This window comes from Myripristis murdjan, chromosome 24 (assembly GCF_902150065.1).
Source record: "Myripristis murdjan chromosome 24, fMyrMur1.1, whole genome shotgun sequence".
Classification (NCBI taxonomy): domain Eukaryota; kingdom Metazoa; phylum Chordata; class Actinopteri; order Holocentriformes; family Holocentridae; genus Myripristis; species Myripristis murdjan.
This window is the reverse complement of record NC_044003.1, coordinates 23,514,421-23,520,420: the sequence shown is the minus strand read 5'-3', so window position 1 is coordinate 23,520,420 and position 6,000 is coordinate 23,514,421.

The following is a 6,000-nucleotide window of genomic DNA, read 5'->3' as shown; positions in this document are numbered from 1 at the left end:
GCAATGTCTAGAGTAAACAGGGAAAGAGCCCTGTTTGTTTGAACTGATTGTCATGCAGCAGTTATCCCCGCTGTCTTCAACAAGGGGTTGTCTGACACCCACGGTATCATGAGTGATTCCACAGAAGTGGGATTTCAAAGCAGCTTTGTGTGTGTGTGTGTGTGTGTGTGTGTGTGTGTGTGTACCTGCCAGTGTCTGGTAGATATAAACAGGGAGGCTAGACTTGTCACATGAGACACAGCACCACAGGCAGAAAGTGGAGCTAAAGTGATGAAGTACAGTACCAACTACCGAGTGATATCCCAGCTAGCACTTCATCAGTGTCAGCTTCTACTGCTGTATCCCCGGCTAGAGCTGAGACTGTCTGATTGTTCCTTACGATAACAGCATGAAAATAATTGCATACCACTGTTTCTCCTAAAATTGAAATCGCTGCCTCACCCAAAAGGATTTAATTTGTGTGGGTTTTTATGGAAAGTTTTAGTGTCGCATGGCTCTAAATGCTGTTTCAGAGGCTGTTCCACCCAGTCAAGAAGAAGAAAAAACAAAAAAACAAAGCAGGGGAGAGACACTGTTGCATGTAACATGAATACACCATAATGACACAGTAATTCACTTTGGAAGAGGGGAAGTGGCAGTAAGCCGGCCATAATCATGCTATGATATAGTTCTTTGAATATATTGTGATGCATGGTATGGCAAAATGGAAGTGAATCATGACACTTCTGCTATAATTTTCCTTTCAAAGCAGGCATGAAACATACTTTTTGGTGCAAAATCGCTCATAAATGGAGTATTTTCACCCAGGGGATCAGGAGATAGAGTGCCTTCTGTGTATTTCAGTGTGTGTGTGTGTGTGTGTGTGTGTGTGTGTGCGTGCGTGTGTGTGTTTGTTGTGTTTATATTTGCAGTCCTGTACAGTGCTCCCTGGGGGATGAAGACAGGTTGCCATGGTAGCAGCTTGGATGTTAAAGTGTTTGTTTGTTTGCGTGCGTGCGCGCGTGCATGCGCGTGCACAGCTGATGTTGTAGTTTGTTGTACAGGCCATGCAAGGACAGTGTGCTCATCATTCCATTGCGTATCATACAGGCTGTGAAGCACAGAGGAGGGGCTGCTTTCAATGACCTTCCACAGTCACTTAAATGTCATCAAAATGCTCTCCCATTCTAACGGTCACTTGCATACTGTAGATACAAATATATTCTGTTTTTTAGCCACTAATACTTATATTACCATTAATGCCTTTACTATACACTCTTATAGTTGCTCATAGTAAGCTGGGACTACACCCCAAGAGAACTCCCCTTTCTGAAAGCTTTGATAAATGCTTATTCTCCATGTGTGGTATGTCGCTGAATAATGTATCACAGCACTCTCAATAGTGTGATGGAAACTCTGCGGTGTGTTTATCTTGACTAATGTCAGCTGGCCTGGACTGATGTACTGCTTACAAATAATGAAGCTGGGGGTACAATATGGCAACTCGTGGAAAATACATCTTTTGGTAATTCCGCCCCTTAGTCTGGTCATGCTTCCCCTCCTCGAGTTCTGCTTCTGTTATTGTTTTCACCCTTTTGCCGTCTTGTTTCGCCAGTTCTCACCTCTGCCTTCGATGTCTCTGCCCTCTCCACCAATCTGTGTATACATACCTGTCAAGTTGTGGTCGCCTTTGTCAGGTCGTCTCTTTGTTACTGTGGATCAGAGTGTCTGTTTAGCACTGAAGGCTCAGATGCTGAAGGTTCAGGTTCAAATGCAAAACTTTGCCTGTTATAACAAGAGCCTCGTTTTATAAAATTATTAGTTATCCCATGTTATGATGAGATATGTTATTATAATAAGATAATGATGCCATTATACAGTAAAAATATGAGGTTGAGATAAGAAAAAAAATGTCATTATTACACAAAAAAGTTACTTATTATAACATGACATGGAGGCAAATCCTTTTTTTTTTTTTTTTGAGCATGGCAGTGATACAGTGCTGTACATTTTAAGCTAAGACAGTGCAGACACCAACATGTACGATTTATGGATTACATTGTTCAACAAAATCGCAAATAACAAGGCAGCGCTCAAGACATAGGACAAACACAACAAAACAACAACAGCACGAAGACAATGACGGTACATGCAGACAATTAACAACACAAAGAAACCATATATTACCAAGCCATACAACCATTACTTAAAGACAAGTTAGGATAATGTGGTGGGGGGAGGAGAAGGGTTAAGTTTATTTATATAGATTCTGGAGGCAAGGTCATCTAAAAAAAAAAAACTGCAGTCAGATGACATTACTCAGTATTCCATGTGATTACATTATTGATTACAATTTCATCAGTCAGTAATCTGTAACATATTACATTTTGAAAGCAACTTGCCTGACCCCGGTTGACTCCAGTGGCATGACTCACCTCAAACTAGTAACACACTCTGACTGAATCATCAGGAGCAGCAGATACAGTAGATTGTTAGTGACTTGCCAGCGTGTCTCTGAAATGTCAAGTGTTGAGGAATTTTAATAAACTGTCTGATTTTTTTCCCCCTCGGTGCCCCAGGCCTAGGCAGTCCCATCCAGGGTTCTCGGTGCCATGCAATGTTTTCTGTTCAAGGGAAACAATATCAGCTGTCAGGCAGAGCAGAGGAAAACTCAAACCAGGACAGCAGTTACACTTGTATTTCCTGGGACTGTTTCCCTGCTCCTCGCAGTTCGATTACATACTCAGATCTCTGGCTCAATACACCACGTGCTTTTTAGCCCGTAGATGTGTCAGTGATTTGGCAACTACACTTTTTCATGAGTGGGTCAGAATGAGCTGTATTAGAGTCAATAAATTTTTCAGTAATTTAAGCTGATCATTTTAATCCTTTTTGCTCAACTTTATTAAAAAAAAAACATATTTGGTATGCCCAACAATGATTTATAATTCAAAATATGATTATTTGTGTAACACATTTTAAAGTGTATTTAACTGGTGTATAACAGGTTTAGTTACCATCAAATAAAACTAGCAACCCACCAACTATAAGAGCTTCCAGTGTAACTATGCACTAAGGCTGCAGGTTAGTGGCCATGAGGAAATCTAAAACAAATGTCCTAGGCCAGCAGCCTCGGCATCTGCCTCTGTCTTGTTTCTCTGTCTGTCTGCAAAACTCCCACCCAGACTATAAAAATGTCTGCAAGCTGCTTTGAATAACACCACACAAATAAAGCTACTACCATTACAATCACTAACTAGCTGACCTACCTACATGGTGTCAACTGGCTATCTAGAAAAGTTGATTTAATGCTTAAAAAAAGAAAGAAAAAACTTCTAAAACCTGTGGTAATAAATGTGCTATGCATTTGTTCAGTGTATTGCCACAACAGGGTTTCAGCTCTTCCATGCACTTTGTGTTGTAATATTGGTAATACTGATATGATGTAATACTAGATAAAAAATAATGTGTAAAATAATCTTGGCAAGTTGTCACAATAAACAGACTTTATACTTAAAAAGGATCAAATGTTCTCATAAGACTCCATAGGAAATGCATAGGCTATGGGTCATTTTTGATCCACTTATAAAAACTTAGGGTGATACAAAACATCTGTTTTCTCAAAAAGTACAAAAAGTGAATTAATGAATGGGAAGTTACCAAAAACTAGATGTTTGAGGAATATCTAAAACATGAAAAGATGAAATAATTTCATTGCAAAGATATTGCAAGAATTACTAATAACAATAATAATAACCACCCAAGCAACACAGGTAATTTTTGACCCACTTATGCATTGAAGGGTTAAGAAGTCTGTTTATGGTTTATTGCCATTTAGCATAATGAATCGTGTATGGTTATTATTTAGGTTGAATTCTGATAACATATGAAATAATTGAATTGTGATATTATTAACCTAAATGAGAAACAGGCAAGGGGTGAAAGCATCTTTGCTTTGCAGCCGGGCCATTTGGAGGGCTTAGCATGCAAAGCTGCATGATTTCATTTCTTCGGTTGTAATATATAACTATTATTAACCTCACCGCTTACGAGTGAGTCACCCCATCCAATGACAGAGCTGCCACAAGCCCTCGCTCAGCTGTCTGACTTCATGAAGGAGAGATCCAAGCCAATGACGCCAATCCTGTCTCCCCCTAGAGCCAAGATGCTTCCTCTCTACGAACAGAAGGTCTCGTCTCTGTGACCTGCCACTCATCCAGTCACACTTCCTGCTGCCTCAGAGAGAAAAGCCAAAAACCTCCCACCACTGTGTCTATCGCTGCAGGCGTTACATCCTTAACTCACAATTTTAGGACGTTTCCATTTTGATTCACCCACAGTAGCAGCATTAAAAAAGATGTTGGTTAGTAGCCAGCAGGTCAAATTAAGGTCAATGGATGTGCCAGTGTTTATTTGACTCGCTTAAAGGTCCCTCCTGGGTTTGCCCTGATGCTGACTGGACATTTTTAAAGCATCACTTTGTACTCTGGCATTTCCTGTGCTGCTTTAAGTAAACAAGATGCTCATGACGTTCAAGTTATTAAGCGCTGTGAAAGAGCGAATGCTTCACAGTTTCAATGCATCATAGGCAGTTGACAAATACGGCTATTTTTTAAGGCTTTGGGCGTTTAATGTGCTTCTCTCTGCTCTGCTTTGTTCTGTTTGGATCCACATCACTTCTTTTGACTATGCCTGTCAGCTTTGATTTCAATTTACATTAAGGCTTCCTTTGTCATTCAGTTTTCCTTGAGGATGAATGGTTGAGATTGGCAGTGTAATACGGAGAGACCATTTGCAAGGGCTATATAATGTGAGCTGCACAGCACAGGATGAGTGCGGCTTATTTTACTGTCTCGGGCGCTGAGAAAAGGTCAGCACAAACCTGTGGTGATCGCTGTGTTCACCATAGTGAAAATACACTTATCAGCAAGCTTGATTTTGGACCTCTAAGCACATAAAAATAAAATTCATCTCAAGCATTTTCACAATCACTTAGCCTGAGTAGTCTGTCGCATAACACCTTCATTTCTGAGTGACGGGTAGATCTGATTACAAACTGATATCCAAGACCTTGCAGTTCTAATTGCACTCCTTTCATGATTACAATTGTCATGTGATGAGCTGCTGCGCCAAGCAGATCATTTGGAAAGAATGGGAGGAAATGTGAGCATAGCCATATCATCAGTGAAACATTATCTGCACGATTCCTTCCCCTCTCCCTTCTTCTCATTCCCTCTTTCTCTCTCTCTGCCCCTGAGTCCACAGCTCCATCCCTCCCTCTCGCTCTCTGTTAAAAACAGGCCTCAGGTCCCAAGGCACCATGGAAAGCAGAATGTGGCACATGCACCCATCCCCAAAATAGCTCTTTTTTTCACTCCCTTAAAATTGAGGGGTGCTGCAGCTGCTGCCCAGTACCAAATCCCTTTTGGGAAATGCTCCGCACAGGTCATAACAAGAGCAGGGATCACAAGACATGATCCTGTGCTCCACAGTAAAAAGAAAAGACAAGAAATCCAGAGACTGCATGTGAGTGCACTCTGATGTCCATACTGTCAAAATAGAACTAGTAGCACAGGCCAGTGCAGACATGAATGAACACTGACATCGTGGCCATCTCCTCAGTCCTTTCATTGTATCTACAAATACCCAGAAGCTTGAAATGTTTGCCATGTGTTTTCTTCATCAAGCATCTTGGTTTTACTTGATTTTAGTGTCCTTCACTCATGCATATCTGCGTAATTATGTATCAAGTTATCATACTTCTCTTTTTGCAATATTACAATACTGTGTGAACTGTTACCGTGTTATTGTAATGTGTTGCGTTAATGTGTTGTCATGTGAGAGCTGAGAGAAGAATTTCCTCTCCATAATCACTGCCTATCCATCCTATCTGCTGTGTCCAAGTTGTGTGACCGCTGGCCGGCTGACAGAGAGTGCTTCCCAGTTTTCCGGTCCAAAGAGGAGTTTGGAGGTTGGAGGCATCCAGTCAATCTCATGGCCCATTCCCCCCTTTTCCCTTCC